This window comes from Canis lupus, chromosome 4 (genome assembly GCF_003254725.2).
Source record: "Canis lupus dingo isolate Sandy chromosome 4, ASM325472v2, whole genome shotgun sequence".
Lineage (NCBI taxonomy): Eukaryota > Metazoa > Chordata > Mammalia > Carnivora > Canidae > Canis > Canis lupus.
Genome location: NC_064246.1, coordinates 15,960,622 through 15,984,233, shown reverse-complemented (window position 1 = coordinate 15,984,233; position 23,612 = coordinate 15,960,622). Strand labels below are relative to the sequence as shown.

The window sequence follows — 23,612 nt, the reverse complement described above, 5'->3', positions numbered from 1 at the left end:
TGACAAAGTTTATCTTTCCGCAGAAATTTCAGTTCCAGGGAAACCTAAAGTATCACTAAGGTGAGGAAAAAGAAGACTCCAATTTGCCAGCTCTGACATCCTCAGCACCTGCTGTTAATCACACACATGCACACAAGCGTGATTGGCCATTTCAACTGCTGTCTCTGTAGATCACCATCCCAGCTGAATAGCCAGGGATCACATTCGTCAAAAGCATAATTTGGGCAGAACGTGACTGCTTTTCCAAAATTGAAGGATGGTATCAGCCAGAAAAGTTGGCAGTATCTTTAAAGAGAGTTGGATGTCTCTGAAGATAATGGATAATGGTTTTTATATCTACTATCAAAAGGAAATTATCAGTTCCTCAGGTGTGTTTTCAAAAGTACTGGGGTATTTAATGATAACACCCATGAAAACAAACAAGACACTAAGAATTCAGCTACTACCATTACAGTATGAGTTCCCAACATCTGTTACATTAGAGATCCCAACACCTGAAAAGTAGGCCAGGGAGTTAGTTAAGTGATGCCGACTTCACTCACCCCCCTCACCCCCCCGCCCTAACAACTGGTCAGAGCCCTTCTACAGTACTTTTCTCCTAGAGCAGGAAGGGAAGGTACCATCTTCCTGCTTTGTTTGTGAGGTGTGAGGATGTGACCAGAACATCCTCCAGCCATGAGGAAGAGTTTGAGCAAACAAGCCAATATGCAGAGAGAATCTGGAATACAAGATAGATACAAAGAGTCAATCCCCCAATCCCTGTCACACAAGTCTCCAGAGCTGCCTCTCCCTGTAGCTTTCATGTGAGCTACCCAAGACCCTTCTAATAATTCTCCTCTGTGCCTTTTTCTCTTAAGCTAGTTACACTTGAGGTCTTGTCACTAGTAACCCAAAGAAGACTAATGCAGACACCAGCATCAGGAAGCCGAGTGATACAGATGGTAGAGACTTAAAAGTAGAATGGGCTTGGATGATAGGAGGTAGAGGCAGGCAAACCCACACCACTCCCAGCTGGGAAAACGGCAATCCATCTGATATGAAAACAAAGTCCATGTTAACTATTACCTGTTGTATCTGGGCAGAAAGACTGTGATAACATCTTGGTGGCTTGGTAGAGAAATATTAAGAAATAAGAGCATGCTAGACACAGCCTATGGCCTTCAGCAAGTTTCTTCAAAAGGAAAGTAAGCCTCAATGCAAGATGGCATTTCTTAAAATGGATAGGAAATAAGAAGATAGATGTATATCTACCTGTGTTGTTAAAACAGAGGCCATTTCTGTCTATAGCTAGTGATCCAAAGCTGCTAAAGGTCAGAAGACCAGGCTGCCTGCAAAACTGTTAAAGATGAGTTTTCTGCCCTATAGTGAAGTCATTTTACCAAAAAGGAGAGGGGATACCTGGGAGTAACCTAGAAATGAGGAAAGCTAGACCACCCAGATTTCTCCCAAACAACCCCTGCCATGCACAATCCTCTGAAATAGGGTTGTAATTTTTCACATCATAAGGCGCAAATAAATGGGATGCAAACAGGGGCCAGAGCTCTGTTTTACCAACTCCACTTATTGCTTCAGTTGCCTTAGAGGCAGGGGCCTAGGAGAAGCCATAGGAGGATGGGCAAAGTCTATGAGTATGTTTCCAGAAAACATAAATTTCAAAGACAGAGTCTGGGGTCAAATTTTATGACTGAATATGATTTCTAGTTGGTTATAAATCAACAGACCTCATCAATATGAACTCAACATTGACAGCCAACTAGCCTTTTATTTATTTTTTTTAAAGATTTTATTTATTTATTCACAAGAGACAGAGAGAGGTAGAGACATAGGCAGAGGGAAAAGCAGACTCCCTGTGGGTAGCCCGTTGCAGGACTTGATCTTAGGACCCCAGGATCATGACCTGAGCCAAAGGCAGACACTCAACCACTGAGCCACCCAGGTGCCCCCCAACTAGCCCTTTAAAAGAGATGTTTTGCTAAAGAAACTCCCAAATTAGAAGGCTCTAATTGCTCCATTTCTAAGGCAATTCCTGGGTCCCTATAACCATAATAACAGCAGCTGGGCTTCTGGAAGAATACAGCCTCCCACGAGCTGTCTCCTTGTCTATGTGGCCATGAAGAGAAATGATCAAGGCAAAGCTTTGTGGGGACAGTACAGGACAGTGAGCCAAAAATAGATACGCTTCACTGGCCCCATTGAATGGAGTATGGAATATTTTCTGGAGTTGTCCCACTTATGTTGCTTATGCTTCCTCCTCTTTTTCAAACAGGAATTTTATTTTAGCTACTCTCTTTTTCCTGTACTGTTGCATCTTGGATAGGTTAGAAATGGTTTTTAGTCCAAGCTCCACAGGATTCAAAATCTTGAGGTATTTGACCTGAGAGAAAGGCATTTCTTCCAAAGACCCTGGGCCTGTTAGTAGATGCAATAGTTGATGATACTTTGAAATACCATACTTGAAGGAGGGGCGAGTATTTGTGATTACATGTGGATTCACTACTTTACATGAGCAGCAGTTGGGATTTTATATAGTGAAAGAAGAGTGTGTGTGGATATATATACACTAGGGAGTCATAGGGAGGACTGTGCCATCTGCAGGGTCAGTAATGAAAACTTACTCCCAGCCATAGAAATCAATTCATGATGGAACCCAAGCCAGATCCATCAAAGTTATTGTCTGGGTTCTTTCAATCCTTGGAGCTTAAGAGGAAGATTTCACTTTCTTCTTTGGATTTTATGAGTAAGAGCATAATCTCAGAGCTGCTGGAAGACAAGGTCTCCAGTACCCACAAAGGCACCCTTGTGCAAATAGAAAAATGTACCGCCCTCAAATCATTTTACTGATTTTTGTTAGAAAAGACACTTGAGTGCCATCTGCTGGAAATCTGCCATAATGAACATATGAGTGTTAGACGTCTACAGCAGGATCACAACTCTTGGATGGAGCACAAGTATACACTGCATACAATATGTGAGAATACTAGGGGCATATAATACGCCCTCATGACACTCATGTCCCCTACTACATGGGGGCATTTGGCTCTGTCATACCAGTACCCCAAAAGAAGTAGCTATGAGAAAGACTAAGAAGTTCCTGCAGGCTTCACTGTTTCTTTCCACTTCTGAAAGTCTCTAGAGTTAACCTGGCCCTCTATCTCTTCCAGTCTGTAAAGCACTCCACACCCTTTGCAATATATTCTTTTTTTCTTATGCTAGTAGCTATATACTGAGTTTTTTTCTTACAACCAGTAAAGTCCTGGAAAATATATCCAGTTTCACTCATTATCTGGTCATATGAGCTATTAGCTAAGACATTTGACCTCTGTGAACCCATGATTTTTCAGCTATAAATTGGGTAATGATTGGGAAAGAAGCATTTGAAATAAACATAAAGTACAATATGCCAAAAAAAAGGACAATATGCCAAAATGGTATTGAAAATGAATGTGATGATGATGATGATAATTCAGACAGAGCAAGAGAAGATGCAAAATCTATTCTCATTATTTTTAGCTTCCCTCTTTCTTCACAGCAAAGGGGAGATTTTTTTTTCAATGTATAAGGGAAGAGGGAGAAAAGAGTAGTACTTCCCTAATTCAAGTCAGAATCAATAGGCATAGGAGAATTTATTTGTGACCCTCTGAACAAGAGGCAGGACAGAATCGAAGAGGAAGAATTAAAGATGGATAACTGTGGAGATAGTAAGTATGGTCTGAGCATTAAAAACCAGCTCCTATCCAAAACCAATAAATTAGAAGACAAAAACCTGAGACATCTGGTTTCCATCATCACAATGTGTCTGATCAGCTACCTATTACAGGTACTACTCAGCATCTCAACAAGTTGATGAAAAATACCAATTACCCTCAGAAACAAAAGAGGAAAGACAATTAGCAGCTGTTACTAACCCAGGTCAAAGACCTATACCCATGCTAACCAAACACTTAGTGGAGACAAAAATCATCAGTTAAACAAGCAGTCAGGTTGAAAATAGAAGGCTCAATATAGGGCATAATCTACTAGATTGTTGATATTGGACATAAGCAGGGACCAATATATCACTGTTCTTTGAAACACCAGACTGCACTCTGTCATTAGAATGACCCAATATATTTCATCCTGACCTTTTCCTTATTTTTCTACACCTTAACTAATTCATCTGAGCTTGACAGGTCAATTAATTAACCAGCAATTCTTTATTGAGCTTCACTATTTGCAAAACCCTGTGCTAGGCAATTTAGACCCTATAAAAATGAGTAAAGATATGGCCCCTGCCGTCAGGCAATTTGAGGTCTAAGTGCAGGAAAGAAAACAGTCACATATGCAAGTTAAATCTGGTTAGTTTTTTCATTGAAAAGCTATATATTCAACACTTATTAGGTGCCAGAAGGAAAAAAAAAATAGGCAAACATAGCCCCTACCTAATAGAGGTTACAGCCTCCCCAGGAAAAGAGACATTAAATAAATTTAATCTTAACCTATAATAAGTATTACAAAGCAAAACTACATGGTGCCTTGAGTACAAAAAAACATTTTTTCTGAGAAAATCACATTTAGGTTGAAGATCTAAAGGATGAATAGCAGTTGGCCAGGTAAAGAGAAAGGAGTAGAATATTTTGAGTAAATGGAAGAGCACAAATGAAGAAGCTATAGTGAGGGAGATTTTAGGCCATTAAAACTAACTAAAAGGAGACCAATATGGTTAAAGCACGGGGACAGAGGAGAACAGCTCAAGATGCAGCTGAAGAGCTGGACAGTGGCCAGATCATTTCATAGGCCATGTTAAGGATCTTATCCTAATAGCAATTAGAAGCCATTCAAGGATTTTAAGAAGAGGAGTGTCATAATCACACTTGCATTTTTAAAGCTCAGTCTGGCTGCCTATGTCAAGAATGATGTGAAGAATGGCAAGAGTGGATTTGGGAAGCCAGTTGGAAGAGGTGAACCAAGCTGTGAATACCCAGCTGCAGATGGCCAAGTCTCATAAACAGCTACCACCTCATTGTCAGCACCAGTTGCTTTACATTCCCAACTCCTTAGGTTAGAGGGAAAAGCTCTCCAGGCATCCAAAAATGAAACTCAGAACACACTTTCTCAAAGAAACAATGCTATAAAAGGCAGTTGGTTTCCATAGTTTAATTAATACTTTAACTTTTATGGTGACTTTGCTTTTCATTCTTGAGCAGCTTTATAATTGGGGGACTTAGAGTACTTCAAAAGAGTTCCAGAAAAAGGCTATGAAGATATGAAAGGGTTTAAATATTAGTTCTGTGGTAGAGGCAAAAGAAGCTATCACTGTCTTGAAGTATGTCTAAAGGCTTTTATACAGATGATGAATAGATATTAGGAAGTACAGTTTCATGTCATTATCAAGTGAAACGCTTCACCATGCTTGGGATATCATTGAAGCCACAAGGTTTTGGAAGAGATGGAAAGGGGTAGGATCTAGTGTGTAGATGGAGGAGTGGACCTCAAAGCGAGTTGTTGTTTTCCTCAACAGCACCTTAGTCCAAATCAGACTCTGAGTGGGTGCAGCACACCAGAACACACAGTCTGGTGAACAGAGGATGGGGCTAGACTTTATTCCCTGGGCCCCCCTGATGGGGACCCCTCAGGGAGTGAACAATCCATACAAAACACAGCATCCCATATCTTGTGGAGAAGACAAGATGGCACATTCTCTGAGATGAAGAAGGGAAAGGTGAGCCGTCTGTGGCACAGTATTCAGAGCAGGAACTCTGGAGCTACTACATGGTTTTGAATCCTAGTTTACCAGCTATGTGACCACAGGTAAGTTCTTAATCTCTCTGTTCCTGGGCTTTTCCATCTATAAAAATGGGGGAAATAATAGCACCTACCTGCAAAGTTCATTATAAGAACTGAGTTACTATTTAATGCACGCTAATGATATTTTATTTACATTTACATGAGTGTTAAAGAATCAAGTGAATAGAGGGAAAATAGAGAAAGAGTGGGGATGTTCTCTCTGAGTGAGGTAAGGTCATCTGCTGTAAGGCAACCAAATATTTAAGAAGTAATTTCTACAGAATACTAAAAATGGTTTCGGGGCCATCTTGGAAAAAGAAAATGATGCCTTCAGTGTAAAAACAGATGCACCTATGACTATCTCTTGTCTGAAAGGCCTGAGAGGAATCCCCCACTTTCTATGATGTTCTGCCTTTAAGCTATTGTTTGATCAGGAGTATCTTTAGCTGCAGCTGCTACAAGGAAAGCTGAATTCAGTAGGCAGCCAAAATGTAGAGCAACATCACTGCACCCCTCTCCTGAATTCACCTAAATTCATGCTGAACACGGAAGAATAATTCCTGCCTCCCCAGATGGCAAACAGATTCATGCTCTTTTAAAAATGCTCATCTCATTCAAATGTTTCTCAGCAGGAAGTGTCTACCTGCTGCTGGAATACTCAGAGGATTAAGGAAGATTGTATGCATACACTAATGGCTACATTTACTCAACAGTTATGGGAGAAATGAATATTTCAACACAAAACAACACTTCCACCTTCCCATTACAAATTCAATTATTCTCACACCAAGCTACACTCCCCACTAGGAAAGAGGACTACATTATCCTCACTGATCTATCTCAACGATTAAGGAAGACCCAGGCAATGAGCGAAGACACATACCCCTCACCCAGTAAAGCTACCCTCATTGCCATCTAGCACCAAGAAAGCCAAAGGGAAAAGGGAAGAAAAGCAAAGTGCTGGCTGTCACTACAATCTGTAGTGACCTAAGTCCCCTCTATGACATTGGTGACATTCACAGCGGGGGACACTGGGTCTAGTGAAAACTCAAGTCAATGCCATAGACGTGGCACTCAGTTCCCACAGGTGCATGGTCTTTTCTTTGAAAGGGACCCGATTTCCATCCTCATTTTCAAGTCAAACTTAAGATTTAGATTCTAGGAACAGGACTCGGTTTGGGAGTCCGTTTAATATAAACCATTTGAAAGATCTAACAGGGTTCCATACCTCAAGTATAAAGCACTCTAGGTGTTTTGATCAGGGAGGGCTTTAATGCAGGAAATTCAGAGTTTACAGATTTGATGGAAGGGCTAAAGGAGCAGGTTCTAAGATGGGCCTCCAGGAATGACTCCCAGAACCACATAAAACTGATCTACCTCTGAGGCTGCCACCGGCAATATAAATACAAAATCAATCATATCCATGTGGCTGGAGCCCAAGAATCAAGGAGTGGGATCAAGAAGACATCGCTGCCATAACTGTCCCTCAGTACTCAGGAAGCCTGAGGTTAGACATTGAATACCGATGCAGAAACAACTCACATTTCCCCTTCCTTGCTTGCTGGCAGAAACAGACAAAAGAGGCAGGGGAAAAAAATGGCCTCTGCTTTCCTCCCACTGTCTGTATCTCAGCATAAATGCATCTATTTGGAAGAATCTATTTCACATCCAGAGCCACGGTGTAAAAGAGCTAGTGGAAATAAAGTTTTTAGCTTCCTAACCTCTCCAGAAAGGACGGTTAAGTAAAAATGGAGGCTGGGTAATCAGCAGACTATACCACCTGACTTCTCCAAACTTCCAAAAAACATATTCACTGCCCTAGTGCTAAAATATATGAGAATCTGTGATCAGAGAGTATTATTTAGCATTAAGCCTTAACCCTTCCATGAGGCATAAGAACAACTTCTGAAACCAGCAGTTTTAAGCCTTTAGCACCTTAGTGTAGATTAGCATATTTAATTACTTACTAGTGTCCAGAAGATACCAAGGCAACAGTCTTTACACAGGGGAAAAGGAGAGACTTAGATCCAGAGGAGAATAAATGTAGATGTGGGGAGGGGACAGGGTTCATCTTTACAATTGAAGATTGATTAGGCCAGTGTGGCAAGAAATGCGCTCTCTCACATAGACTCTAGGGATTTATCAGGATCAGGACTGAGACAGAGAATCTCTGCACCTTCATCATGGGACACTCCCTACCCAGATCTGAACCATAGACACCACACCCACATCCTCACCCTAGACCCGGTAGGCCCAGAGGACATGCCCACAAAAACACGGGGTGGATTCCAAAAGCAGCAGTCAATGTCAGCAGTTCTAAATGACAGACCCACAGGACAAACCTACTTTCAAGTATGTTCTATTTGTCCAGGCCAGGGTTTGTTTAGAAACAGTAATTTGGGGGATCCCTGGGTGGCGCAGCGGTTTAGCACTTGCCTTTGGCCCAGGGCATGATCCTGGAGACCCGGGATCGAATCCCACATCGGGCTCCCGGTGCATGGAGCCTGCTTCTCCCTCTGCCTGTGTCTCTGCCTCTCTCTCTCTCTCTCTCTCTCTCTCTCTCTCTCTCTCTGTGACTATCATAAATAAAAATAAAAATAAAAATAAAAATAAAAAAAGAAACAGTAATTTGATTGTATTTAGGTAGGACATGCACCCTCATTTCAAAGCATCTCCTCACCTTTCTCTTACTTTTTATCTAGGAGCTTCCACATTGACATTATCTTCCAGCCACCCTTGGCCTATTCTTTTTTCCCTTGAAGGGAGAATTGAAGAGTCAAGATCCAAATAAAATGAAATCACCAAGCCCAATGGATAAGTGCAAGACCGCAAATGAGAGACAGAGCTAAGAGTGAGGAAAAAAAGGGATGGCTGTGTTCTTTTTCTGGGGGTGGGGGGGTGGGGGGAGGTGGGATGGCTGTGTTCTAACTGCCCACAAACACCACTCACTCTTTGCTAGTGGGACCGCTCTTTGCGTGGTGCCTGGGCATGCCACTGTGATCTAGAGACACAGAGTCCCTAGGAGCACCTAGAGTCTGGGAAAGAACATTCTACACTTCAGGAAGAGCTCCTGGGCCATTTCCAGGGAAGACAACTCTGCTTTGCTCTTGCTTCCTAGAAAAGAAGGGAGGAGCCTACTTTGGCAACCGGCCAGGAGCCTGGGAATTTGTCCTGCCACGTGGGTAGAGCAGCCCAGGCCTGTTCACCTGGCTGCCAGATATTAAGTTGTCTATGAGGCTGGGGCAAATCCCAAGGCAAGCCACAGTAATTATCTAGCCTGGCGGCTCTCTGCCTGGGCTCCTCTTAGAGGCTCATCCTAGTCCCAGGGAACTATAAACCAGTTAACAACTCAACTCTAATTAATAAGCTCCTTAATGAAGATATAAATGCCCACATTTTTATCCTTTACGATGTACTTTGGGCTCTTTTTTCCCTTAAATAGCTTAACTGATGTCTCTGCTTCCTCCTTTTTCAATTCCCACTTTCACACTGGTTTCTGATCTCTAAATAAGAGCCTCTGTCTGTCTTGGCTCTTCTAATCCATCCCATTCTCTGCACCCTGCTCTCTGCAACTTGTGTTTCACGGTGTTCTGTGCGCCCCGTGGCAGCTCCATCGCCAAACTGTGAGAAACAGGGAAGTCGGCCAACGTTTTCAGATAGACGTTTCAGAAGCTGTGTCACTATCTACATGTATGGAAACCAGAAGAAATGCCATGATATTTGAAGAGGCAAATACGGTCCCTGTCTTGAGAAGAAAATACAAGGGCTGTGACTGGGAACACCATGGTGCCTCGCTGCTCTCCACTGAGGGCAAAATTCTAGCTAGAGCAGCGAGACGAAGTGCATGGGTGTCAGAAAGGACAAATATGAATATCTGAAGTTCTTCTTTGTCAAGGCTTTAAAGTTAATTTTAATTTAAAATATGTAACTATTTAAAAAATAGAATATATAACTATATAGATGTATACACCCATCACCAACCTTTCTGAAATTATATAAAATTTCAAACACATACAGAAGTAAAGAGAATAATACCATGGCCTCCTGGTACCTTTTCCCAGCTTCACTTAGACTCAATATGTGACCATGTTTATGTTATTCATATATCCACACATTTCTTCCCCACCACCCAGATTAACATGAAGCACATCTCGAACATACTATCGTTGTATGACTTCTTAATAACAATGCTTACAAGGTCAGGGACCTTGTACTGACAACTTCTAAGCATTGGCCTTAGCTGTGTAAGATCTATAGAGAGACACATCCAGGTCTGTATTTGCCCAGAGCAGTAGCCATGTAACTTTGGAGCAGTCCTACTGCTCTAAGTCCTCAGTCCTCAGTGTGAAGTAAAGCTAATAGTGTCTACCTCTTCAGGTTATTGTGAGGAAAAAAGGAGATAATGCAGGGGAACTGACTGGCCCAGAGTAAGCATTCAATAAATATTTTTATCATTATTGTTATATGGGAAGTTTATTTTTTTAGTTTTTTATTTAAATTTGTTATATGGGATTTTTTTTTCAAAGATTTTGTTTATTCATGAGAGAAACAGAGAGAGAGGCAGAGACATAGGCAGAGGGAGAAGCAGGCTCCCTGTGGGGAGCCTGTTGCAGGACTTGATCTCAGGACTCCAGGATCATGCCCTGAGCCAAAGGCAGACACTCAACGCTGAGCCACCCAGGCATCCCTGTTATACAGGAATTTTAAAAGAAAGAACTACTTATTTCTCTAAGAAAGCCCCAAGTTTAATCAGATGACTTTTAATCAACATATATCAGTCATCCTGTTCTTTATTGTTCCAAAGCCAACTAGACAAAGAAGAGCATTCTCCTTTCTTTGGCTGACTAATCTCTGGGTACTTTCTTCTCAGCCTCTGGCTACAGCTCAAACTCACATTGTTAATTTCTCATTGCATCGAATATCAAGCAAAGGCAGAAATCAGATTTGATTGAAATCTATGTTTTATTAGCTTCATTTTGGTTTCTTCCCACTGAGAAAATGAGTACACTGATACCAACAGTTTACAGATACCTAGGGAGGCCTTGGTGTTGTCCAGAAGGTTATACAAACTTGAGGAGTAAAAAAGGGAAGGCCAGTATAAAAAGTCCTATCATTAGAGAATTTGCAATATTCTGAAAGCAGAATTTTACTCACAAGCAAATGCTTCTAGTCCAACAGCATAAATCATCACTAATAAGTGATGAGTACAATCCATCTCTTTGGGTAAAGCTGGATTCTGTAGGCTTAGCATCAGAGGAGACTTGTAATGACCGTGCAGGTCCACCCTGGTGGCCTCACAGTTCTCGATAGTGTCAGGACATTCACACTCTCTAAGGCAGTCATTGGGAGCAAGATAAGCCTGACACCTAGAGAGTATCCTGCTGCTCTTACTATGAAAGGAAGCTTTGTGAGTGGATTCTGTCGCTGGAAACCCACGTGGAAGTCTTTGAAGGACACAGGTAAAGCCCTAACAGAATTTTAACCACTTTGACTATCAAACTACCTCATAACATTATGTCTTTTCTTTTTTTTAAGAGAGAGAGAGAGAAAGACAGTGCCCCCTGTCCCTTTGTGAGTGGATTCTGTAGGTAGAAACCCACATGAAGTCTTTGAAGGACACAGGCAAAGCAGAGGGGCAGAGTGGGGGGGGGGGGCAGATTCTCTGCTGAGCATGGAGCCCAATGTGTGGTTTGACATGGGGCTCGATCCCAGGACCCTGAGACCATGACCTGAGCCAAAACCAAGAGTTGGATGCTCAACCTACTGAACTACCCAGGCACCTCAACATTATGTTTTTGAGTACTCATTTCTTTCAATCTCCTCCACAAAGATCCATTACTAAAATGCATCCTTTGTTTTCATATCAGAGAATGAGTAGCAAAAAGAAAATGGGTTGTAGACATGGACAGGGATAGAAAATGGGGTTGTGTTAGTGGTGATAGGGATCAGGGAGCTATAACCAGTGGGTTCACTCCAGAGAGTGAGACAAATCATGGATTGGCCAGACCTTAAGGTCAAAGTCAGAGTTAAGAAAGTCATGGTATTAAAGGACACAGAATTGATGGTGTCCTGGAATCATGACACAGTAATGGTTGTCAAAAGAAGAGCCAGAGACACACAGGAAGTTCTCACTTCTCATTGAGACAAAATCAGATGTTAAATTATATAAACTCTTTGTGGTAGACAGAATGTATAATCTCCTTCCCCTTGAGTGTGGATGCAAATATAATGGGATTTTACTCCCATGATTATGTTATATTATATAGCAAATGTTTCTCACACTAATATAGCTATCGAATGAGATTTTTCCATATTTCACTTTCATCCCTACACCTCTGATAGCAAGCATTATGCCACTCTGGAGGTTTCATGATTAACTGAATTGCACAATAGTTGATGCATGTGTATCCTCCAAGCATCTTCCTGTAGGAAGCCTTCTCTGACTGTTTTTCCCTGAGGCTGAGTGAAGCACTCGACTATACGAAATGCACAGAATGCATTCATTCATTTACTTTGACCTCACCCTATTCTAAAAGGGCATGGTACAACTTTTGAAAGTATAACAGAATTTTTTTAATGAATAAATGAGAAATTTGAATGAGGGAAAAATAAAGTGAGAAAAAGTAAAATGAACTCAAGGTACAGATTAAGATTCAAATGCCTGCCACACAATCTTACTAGATGTGAGCCACAAAATTTGACTCTCAGCTTTCCAGCTACCAAAGCAAGAGAGAGGCACAATCAGTTGAGTAATCCATAGTAGCCCTACATTTGTTTGTGTGTTTGTTTTTATCAACTATTTCTGAAGCTGTCGTCTGAGGAATTTCTTTCTCTGGTCTTCATTGAAAGAAGTCATGCAGAATTTAATAAGCAGCTTAGAGGGAAGGATCTGGTTTGAACATCTGCAAAATACCCTATTTACTTCATTTACTAGCACAACAGGTGCATTGTTTAGGGTCATTTAATTCCCAAAATAGATAAACACTATGGCAGTCTTTAGGGAGGAAGAAGTAGGAAGCAGGGAGCAGAGGACATCAAACAGAGAAAGAATCACTCATACTAAAATGGTCAGTGAATCCCAATTAACAGAACCCCAAAAGGTGGGAACCCCAACATCTGGCAAGGAAGTCCCCAACGTAGAGAAAGAGCAGACTATGGAAAGAGGAGAGAAGTTCTTCAGTCACAGGCAGACATTAAGAGGAAAAGGCACAGTACCAGAAAATAGAACATAGAACCATACAGAAATAGTCCCACTAGGACCTTCAGGATGTCAAATTCCCTATGATCCCACCCTTCCTTTAAAGGTAAAGGAACTGAGATCCAGAGAACACAAGCATCTTGTCCCAATGTCACACAGCTGATGCACAGTGGACACCCTGTGACTCTATTTAACACTTCAGGTGATAGAGAAAGAGCAGACCAGCAGGGCTTCCTGCATGGTGGACTTGGGTCTAGAGCCAGAAACACAAGGAAATGACCAATAAAGCAATCACTTGGATAGAATAATGCTTCTTTTCCCCATTTATTAAAATCCCAACTAGTGCTGTGATATATAGATATGTTCACGAGTAATCTAGGAGAATTATGGGGACCACTGGAATGCTTACTACATATCAGGCAGTCCACTGACCATCCTCCTGGCAGGATCTCAGCGAATCCCCGCAGCATCCCAGGAAGTAAAGTGAGTAGTTTGTTTGTTTGTTTGTTTGTTTGTTTGTTTTGTTTTGTTTTTTAATGAAATTGAAAGACTTTATTCACGACTATTGCAACAGGGGAGAGAGAATCCAGCAGAGACAGCCAGGCCGCTGCCAGGAAGCAGAGTCGGGTCGTGGACAGGAAGTCACTAGGGGCAGATACCGAGGAGGGGGGATCCTTGCTAACACTGGGTGAGGCCCCGTGGAGCAGCCTGGCTGCCACTGGGTCAAGAGGGCACCCTGTGTCTGGATTTGGAGGTGAGGGGCTCCGTCGGGGTCAGGGCAGAGCAAGCAGACCAGGCCGGGGTGGGCAGATGCAGCAGGGACCTGACATTCTCTGAGGAGGGAAGGAGGCTGACTGGGAGCAGAACCAGTCCTTGTGGTATGTCTGGAAGACGGCGGGGAATGGGGGTGGGGGGTTGGGGGGTGGTCCCCTACATTTCACACACAAGAAAACAGGCGGCAAGGTTAAAGGATTTCCCCAGCATCACAGAGTGGGTGGGGAAAACCAGATTTGAACACAGGTCCATTTGATTCCAAGATGTGTGTTCATTCTCCAGCCCAAGAAAGTATTTAACCTTCAATTCCAGGAAGCAAGAACAAAGGAGATGAGCATTCGTCCAGCACCAGAACCGATTCATCCAGCTTTAAGAGAGCTCCACAAAACGGAAAAGGCAGAAGCAGGCTGTGTGATGCAAATGACCCAGCAGCAAGTGCACTCCAGGTCGGGCCTATAATTCAAGTTCACGGTGCTCAGTGCTCCCCGGTACGACAGGGAATATCCAGCCCTGTATGTATGAACAATAAAGACAGCACTGGCAGGGAACCTGGTCCCTTCCTGGTCAGCCCACAGCAGGAGGTGGCTTGTGAAGCTGCCTGGAGCTCTGACCCAGGACTCCGCGCCCTGAGTGCAAGCTGCCCGAGTGGTAAATGCACTTGCCTTGAGCCACTTCCCCGCTGCAGTTTCTCTGCTGGAAGCTTCGGCTCTGCCCTGAGGGCAGTTCTTATTGGACTTTGGTGCGGTTCCTATTTCACAAATCAGAGCTTAAACCTTCATAAGAGAGTATTGATTTGTGCTATCAAAGCAGCAAGATTCTAGAGCTGGGCACTGAGGGAGTCTGGTCCTTTTCATCAATATTTTCTTACTCATTAAAGCAGATGTCTGATTCAAATTTTGATTTTCAGCCAGACTCAGAGACTGAGAATCAGTGTGCTGATTATGCTGTCTTTACTGGGCAACAAAAATCTGTCCATCTCTCGCTCTCTCCTTTACCCTCTCTTTCTTCTTGTGTCTTGTCTAGTCTTGATGTTCAAATTCAAGCCCTGCTGATTTTCTGCCACGGTTCCCTTGGGGAGATCCAAAGGGTAACCTCCAACCCAGAGCAGAGGTTAGCCAATCGCCAGTGTTCCCAGGCTCTAGGGATAGATGCCTCATCATCATCCCAGCAGGTGATTTCTGCCCTAATGGGCTGCTTCAGTCATCCTTTTCAGCCCAGAGCCCCGAAGATTTAGGGGTCTGAACAGATAAAGAGCAGTGAAGAAGATCCACAAACTCATCAAAGGATAATTCATGAGTCATAGCCCAAATGCCCTCCTGGGAGTGATCTCTCCACCATTCCTCTCAGACCTCCTGCCCACTTAGGCAGCACTGCACAGTGCAAAGAGCACAGGATTTACAGCCATTCAGTCCTCATTTGCATCTTCAGCTCAGCCTACTTGCTAGAAGTGTGACTTCGGGTGAATAACTGAACTCCGGGTCCATTTTCCTCAGCTGTTAGACACGGAGAGTAATCGCTACCTCATGCAGTTGGCATAGAAGTGAAATTAGACAGCATAACTAAATAAACCAAGTGTTTCTCATAATCACATCATCATAGTCCAATGGTCACCCACAGTATCATCAGCACTGGCACACAATAGGTTCTCATCAGCACTGACACATAGTGGGTTCTCAGAAATTGTGAGTTCTCCCATCTTTCTCTCCATTTTAGTTCCTTCTCCCAGCACCTCCACTCACCTTTTCTCTTCCTCTGAGCCCATTTTCTGGCCCCTTTCCACTGATCTACTTCACACTTTTCTCCTTCTCACCATCCTCCCCCTGCCCCAACTGGACTTCACATCAGAAGCTGTCAGCACCAGAAGGATCTAAGGGAATTATCACTTCAAGCTGAAGGACAGGCCCCAGATCCCAGCTACCCCCCCGCACAGCCACAGGTGGCACTCAGGGCTCTGACTCCCACCCCCTAGCATCCTCATTTTGTTCTCTTTTCAGAGCTGAAATTCTTGAAAGTGGCAGCTTCCCAGAAGTTTCAGTAAATTTTCCAGAGAAAAACCCCAAAGGGCAGCACAAAAGGCCTTAGTGGGATGTGTCTGAAAAGAATTTGTTTCGCTGATATTAAAAACAAAAATAACTAAAACACTTCTCACTTAAAACTCTGATATGGTGGTTCATCTCAGTTAAACTGTTTCAAATCTAACATATATTTTTTTAATAAATGTGAACTTTGGAGTGCCTTCCGTCCGCCATCTCACATGACTAGTGTGCTAAAGCCAGCTCACATTGGCCTGTGAGAACCAGTTATTGGCATCTCTTTCCAACTCTGCATTCAGTGATACCACATTGGTAGCCAGAAATTAAAATGGTGGGAATATTTACACCCCAGAAATTGGCAACCACCACAAAAAGGCTGGGTTTTTCATTTTGTTTTTTGTTTTGTTTTTTTCAGAGAACCAATTGTCAAACATTTAACAGCTCACAGTTGGATAGGTTCTCATGACTTTTGCACTGATTCTCAGACAGCCCTCCCTTTGGTTTAAGGAACTTTTAAGTTTATTTTTGCAATAATTATTTCATACAGTAATTCTACAAGCTCTGTGTGCACATGGTCATGAGTTTAGGTCTTTAGAAACCTATATTTCTCTAAAACACCGATATTTCTTCAGTTTATCTATCTATCATCAGCTGGTCATGCCAGAGGCTTTATTAACAATCAATCATATAAATTTGTTCTGCCCTAGTTCTGTAAAGATGAAGGTGCCTGCTGGGCCACTGGCACATCAGCATTAGTTTTGTTGATTCAAATAGAGAGTATAAGATTGTGAGGATTTTAGTCCCTGAGAATCTCTGTGAGCTGCTATTGGCATCATGGAGCATTTCATTGTTCATACCCACATTCAGATAGAGCTCATTTTCTCCAAATATTATACTACGTGAGCAGCCAAGAGGCCATATATACACTGGGCTCTTAAGCCATACTATCTGGGATTGAATTCCAGCTCCCCCACTTACTCAGAGTCTCCTCAATCTATCAGTGCTTCAGTTGTAAAATGGGGGTAATAATAGTACCACCTCCCTGAGTGTTGCAAGGGATTAAATGAGTAAGTGATAGCAGATGCTCAGAAAAGTGACTGGCATACAGTAAGTGCTAAATAAGTGTTCACTATGAGGAAAGAATGGAGATAGAATGTTTATTGCAAGGTGAGAGATTCAAGCACCAGATTTTAGCTGAGTGGCTGGGGATGAGGTTGGGAAGCACTGTTAGAGGAAAGATTTAGACTTTTGCTGCCAGAAACCTCAGTCAGTTATGGAGAGACTCCCCGAAGCTCTGTGCTAGGAGAAGCTCCTCCTGTCCTTACTCCTCTTTCCCATGGACAAATCGGGGATCTTCTAACTGCCACAGTTGGAGAGAATGGAGCTACTTTTCCCCATTGGGGACAAGAGTTCACAGCCTTAGTCCTTATGATGAATTTGAAGGGTGATGTCCACCTGCAGATACCACCGTGGGCCATGCAACAGTAGATGACCTATGGGTTAGGTACAATTCCTGCCTGAGAGCCCCACTTTCCTACTCTTATGACCCTCACAGAAGGCCAGGTGGGAGATTCACAGCAGTTAAAATTCACCTCTATTGTAGTCATCAGGCTATTCCCCAATATTCTAATTCTTCTTCTTCTAAGACATGGTGGGATCACACTTCCCCTCCTTCTTCTATTTAGGTCAGTGTCTACATCTTATTTTGGACAATGAAATGTGAACAGAAGTGGTATGTCTCCTCCAAACTTCAAGAGCCAATGAGTAATTTGCCTACCTCCTTCCACCTGCCATACTGACTAGAAACATTCCAGATTATAAGGTTTCATCAATTTTTATGCCCAAGTGAGAATAATCCAGAGCAGAATTCCCAAATTAGGGCAGCTCCGGTGGCGCAGCAGTTTAGAGCCGCCTGCAGCTCAGGGCGTGATCCTGGAGACCCTGGATAGAGTCCCACGTGGGGCTCCCTGCATGGAGCCTGCTCTTCCCTCTGCCTGTGTCTCTGCCTCTCTCTCTCTAGCTGTGTCTCTATGAATAAATAAATAAAATCTTTAAAAAAAAAAAAAAAAAAGAACTCCCAAACTACCCACAATCGATACAGAGTAAAAACAAGATAAAACTTCATTATTTGAAGCAACTAAGATTTTGGAGGTTGTCTGTTGCTGCAAAAAGTCTATCCTATCCTGACTGATACAACCTGATTTCCACTCTAATTTATACTTTAAAATATTAATAAGGTCTTCTTTCATTTGTTATTGGTAACAAATTACTTGTGAAAACAGATCTCAAAAAAAAATAAAGTTTAAAATCACTAATTTACAGAAATAAAATTTATTATCTACAAGATTCATGTTAATTCTTTCCTAGAAATTCCATTTATTTAGCAAGTTAATTAATCTTTGTTTTCTTTGTCCTTTACTGGACAAGGTGTTCCATTTAACCTTAAAATTTCTATGCTTTAATTCTGTTCAAGATGCACGCCTGAAAGAATTCAAACAAAAATCCTGCAAATGCTGAACAAAGGAGAACTCTGTAGAAGAAATTCAGTGGTGGCAGAAGTAGAACAGCTGCTTCAGCACTTGCTGCCACCTTCCCCCTGAAATATCGCTTCCCTTGCACCACCCTCATTTTTATCCCAATATTATGACTCTAGTCCCCAAGGATTCAAGTACCCCCCACAATGGGATTTTTTTTTCGTGGACCTAAACCTTTTCTTCTCAATAGAATTGATACAAATTTGGTATTTTCAAAATAATTTTTCTTGAAGAAAGATTTTTCAAAAGTAAGTGAAAATAGGGGCACCTGGGTGGCTCAGTTTAAGCATCCAACTCTTGGTTTCAGCTCAAATCATGATCTCAGGATTGTGACATGGAGTCCTGCATTGGGCTCCATGCTAGGCATGGAACCTGCTTAAGATTCTCTCGCTCCCTCTCCCCTCACCTCTCTCCCTCTTTCTTCACCTCCCTCTCAAATAAACAAAAGCAAAAAGTGAAAATAAGCAGTATGATGTAAAATACAAACAGAATATAACTATTTTTTAAAAAAAATATATAACTAGCATTGAAAAAAAAAAAAACTGCTCAGAGCATCAGCAATGCAAGTCATTAGCCTTTGGCTCTAGTTTGGCTGGCAGTGTTCACAGGCCCCTGGCCGAACTTATCCTAGTTCTAGCTTCCACACAGGGAAAACCATCTCATCTCTTACTACGTGACCACAACCTAATAAACATCTTGCTACAATCAAGGACAAATGCCAGAACCACTTTCCTTGAATCAAATGTCTTTGGTCCTCTAACATTCTCCCCTTCAGACTTGATTTTTCTGATTCAGGGACACCACACTTACAATCCATTCACAGGATAGTGGGGACAGGCGTCCTTAACCTCCTTGATGAATCTTGCCTTCCCAAGCTCAGGTTAATAGCATTGTCCATCTCTATAACTTACTATGTCACTGGCGCAGTGCAGTAAAAATACATACACATGCACACCATGTATGCTCATCATACTGAAGAAAATTATTTCATCTGATCAATATAATTTTCCAATATTGAATCAACATATATATTTACAGTGACTGTATTCTGATAGAACATCTCAGTTAAGAATATAAGTTATGAGCAAATATACAGGGTTAAAATCTCTGCTCCGGCACTTCATGGCTTGGGAACCTCAGGCAAATTACTTAATCTCTCTAAGCATTGGCTTCCTCAAGTGTAGACTAAGGATAATAGTAGTACCTACCTCATAAGACTGATGTGAGCTAATGAACACAGACTGGGGGAATGCACATCAAGCAGTTTAGCACAGTGCCTAGAATACAGGAAGTACCCAGCAACTTTTAGCTAGTGGTGGTAGTGATGGCAGTAACAGTAACAACATTACATCTTAAATAAAATGAAGAGGATCATTGTCTCGTATTCCATTATCCCCATATTCCTATTGTAGCTTCCGTAAATCTTCAGCTTTTGTCTAATAAGTGCCTGACAGAGTGGTTTTTAAGTTCTTTAGAAATTCAAAGCATTTGAGTAATTATCACCGATTCTGCAATATTACCCACATCATAGACAAGACATTACCTATGCCCCAGTGCTCCAGAATTATTCAAATATGCTGATCCAACAGTGATCCTACCCTGGCATCTTCACGGAGTAAAAGGCTTCCCTTATTTTCTGCCAAGCCACATCATCCACTTGCTTGAAACTCATCCAGATTTGGTCCTGCATTAGGAAACACATAAGTGCCCCCAAGAGAATTCAAGCACTTAAGCAAGGCACTGAGCAATTAAACTTTGTGGACTACTTTAGAAACAGAAAAAGGGAAAGAAAGAAGAGGAGTCATAGATAGGGAAAGGAAGAAAGGGAGAAGCAAATGTAAGTGGTTCAGCTGGGCTTGGGGGAGATAGGAATGTGACTACCCATTATGTGCTTCCGTTGGAAGGAAGTCAAATGTTTTCACTGAAAAGCAAGCAGAAAGCTTTCATAATTTAGTACACAGGAAAACTCACAAATTAAGGCAAAGAAGTTTCCAATGTAAACAGGTGCAATCACATCCTATATATCTCAGCTGTCATAAATCTGGTCTGGTCTGACTGCAAGAGGCAGGCTGATTGACAACTTTTGGGTCTTCCTGGCCAAAAAGCTCCACTTAGAAGATCACATCTCCTATTTGGCTTTTTCTATTCTGACCTAACCTGGAAGCCTCTGAACAGGAACTGGACTGAACTTCCTCTTTGATGATTGGCTCATCCTCCAAAGATTCCTATCTCTGTCCCAGAAGCAGAGCTCCAAGAAAAGGTCCCTGCTCTTAGATCTGCTGCATCTGATACGTGGGCAAGAGGTCAGATATGCAGACCAAACAAACTCTTCAAGAACACATTATCTGAGCATTTACATATACCCGTGTTAAGCACTGTGGGAAATACATAGCCCCTGCCTTCCAGAGGCCCACAGTCCAGCCACTGGTGGGGAGGAAATTCCCCACTTCATGCTCTCAGGGTGGTCCCACAACTTTACTCCAAGCCCAGTCTATTCTAGCCTACACCGATTTGCATCTCTTTCTTGGGAACAAGAAAGGAATTTTCCTATTTCATTAGATACTAGGGTGAAAGGGAACAAATTTAGTCATACCCTAGAAATAAACCAACCAACTAAATCAGACTTCGAAAGAGGTAGATCCAGTAACAAGACACAGAGCCACAAGTTCAACAGCTCAAAACAGCAAAAATATATTTACCTAGAAGAAATGAGTACCAATGATGGTGGTCCCTTTTCTCAAAGTATCTTGTGCTTAAAAGAATAAAAAGAAAAAAAAAGAGAAGAAAAGAAAGAAGAAAAGAAAAAAAAAAGAAAAGAAAAGAAAAGAAAAGAAAAGAAAAGAAAGAAAAGAAAAGAAAAAAAGAATAAAAAGCTTACCTAAAGCCCAGCTGGAAGCCAGTGGGGTCCAGAAAAGAAAGATGTGCTATACCATAGGACTCTCATTGCCATCCTCCAGAAAGATCCATGTAGATCCATGTGTTTCTCCATTGCCTAAACAAGAGAAGAATGGCCAACAGAAAGTCTTCAGATTAAAGAACACGAGTCACTTTTGAAAATTTGTCCTAATAATTCAATCTGATGGTCATCTATAACTCTCTAAGAAATGTTTATATCTCATGTGTCTGAGACTTTGGGGCACCATTTGAAGATGATTTCCATTATATTATGGAACATTTTCCCTTTTGTCCAGTGGCATCTTTCTGATGTACTGAGATGGTCTCTATAATTCTGATGAGAGGTGCCTGGGTGGCTCAGTGGTTAAGTGTCTGCCTTTGGCTCAGGTTGTGACCCCAGGGTCCTGGAATCTAGTCCCACATCAGGCTCCTCACAGGAAGCCTGCTTCTTCCTCTGCCTATATCTCTACCTCTTTCTGTGTGTCTCTCACAAATAAATAAATAAAATCTTTTTTTTTTTTAATTCTGATGAAAACAGACCTCCAGGAAAATCCACAGATAGGGTTTGGAACTGTCTTCTGAACCAATTAGGTCTTTCCTAGTCAATCATCATGTACCATGAACCTAACTAACTAGAAAACTAATCAGAAGTGACCCAAATAACATCTTTATCTCTGGGTTTGCAGTGAAATTCTTCAGGATCACTAACGATAAGAGCTAACATCAGTGGAATATTTACCATATCCCAAGGGGAAATTAAGGCATAGTGTGGTTAAGTCATTTACAACTGGTCAGTCACTAGCTTAGTATATTTGGATGAGGGTTTAAACATGGCTGGAAAATAGACCAAGGAGGCCGACCTAGCTGCAGAGCTTTTATACTAGCCATGTGCTCCAGGCTACACCCCCATAAACTGAATGACCATCATCAACTGTCACCTTATGCTTCTATCAACCATTTTCTTTTATTCTGAGAGTCCACTACAATCTAGTTAAAGATTAAAAGCTTGTCAAGCCTGCAATGATGATGTTTTTTTCCCTTTTAAATGTTTATAAAGATAGGGCAATAACACATAAGAATCTGGCTCAGTTTTTCCATAGCATTGGTTCCCATCTCTTTCTACATATCAAAATCATTTAGAAGTATTTTAAAAAAGAAAAAAAGGCTTATATACAGGAAATAAACTCACAGATCCTAACTAAATGAGCCTGAGGTGGGTCCTTAGAATGAATAAATTTTTAAACATTTTCCAGGGGAGCCTAATGTGCAGCCAGGATGAGAACAGCTTCACATTACAGGATGGGAAACCCACATTCCTCTGAACACAAAGGGATATATAATCTCTTTCACCTCTTCCCCCCCGCCCCCGTCAGTTCAATACCCTACTGCCAGATGGATCTGCTCAGACTATATCATTCCTCTACTCTGAAACCATCTGTAATCCCCACAGCATCAAAAGTTACATTCCACATCCTTGCCCATGTCAAAGGCTCTCTACACTGTGACCTGAGCCCATCTTTCAGGTTCATATCCATATCCCTGAGTGATCTTTCCACTCCTGCTAAGTTGGTCTGCCCTCAAACCCCAGCTTCTTATACTGTGATGCAAAGCAATTCAGTTCTTGCTTGCTCCACCCCTCAACTCACCATCAGTTCCACCTTGTACATCAAGGAATTTTGATTTCTCACTCCTCCTTTCGTTCTTTTCCCAGGATCCCTTCTTCTTAAGAGTCCCTGAACTGCTCAGAAGGCTGGCAGTCAGTTTTTCCTCTGGCTCAGGAACTTCTTCAGATCCTTCCCTCCTTAGAGAGCTTTAGACCTCTCACTCATTGTATCTCCTTTGTTCTTGAATCCCTTGGTTTTGCACCCTGCTCCACCTTTGAGGACAGTGCCTGCTTGATTCAAAGTGGGCCTCAGACTGCTTACAGTAGTTCTCATTCCCCTTTGTTTCTAAACACAGCCAACACGGCCAAGAAGGGCCAGAGCCCTGCCCTTCACAAGAGAGGGCATATCAGAAAAAGCTCCATGAGGGTAGGGGTCTTCGTCTATTGTGTTCATTTAGGTGTCCCTAAAACAGTGCCTAGAAACAGGCATAGCAGTAAATATTTGTTGAATGAATGAATGAATGAATGAATGAATGAGGACATCCATCATGACCTAACCTGATGATGATGAATCATTTCCACTTTGTAAAGCGAATCCACTTGTGTTGGGGGAAGATCCCTTATTTCCACTTAAAACTATCTATCATGTGATTAATTATTTAACACAGTCATAATAACCAGAATCCTGATTAATACTATACAGCATTTGTGTTACCCTTTGTGCTTTTCAATGCATTGTCCCATTTATTATCTCAGTCCATCTTCATAATAATCTTATTTCCCTCTCACAAATGAGAAATGAGGCAGAAAGG

General features: G+C 41.9%; 1 long non-coding RNA gene across 3 annotated transcripts in view; it reads right to left on the bottom strand.

Moving 5' to 3' along the window:
• The window catches only part of LOC112651522 (uncharacterized), an 80,625-nt gene that overhangs the window by 11,712 nt on the left and 45,301 nt on the right, over window positions 1–23,612 (bottom strand). For all 3 annotated transcript variants that reach the window (XR_007410062.1, XR_007410061.1, XR_004815113.2), the window contains exon 2: window positions 21,181–21,294. This is a non-coding gene — a long non-coding RNA (uncharacterized LOC112651522). The remainder of the gene's footprint in view (window positions 1–21,180; window positions 21,295–23,612) is intronic.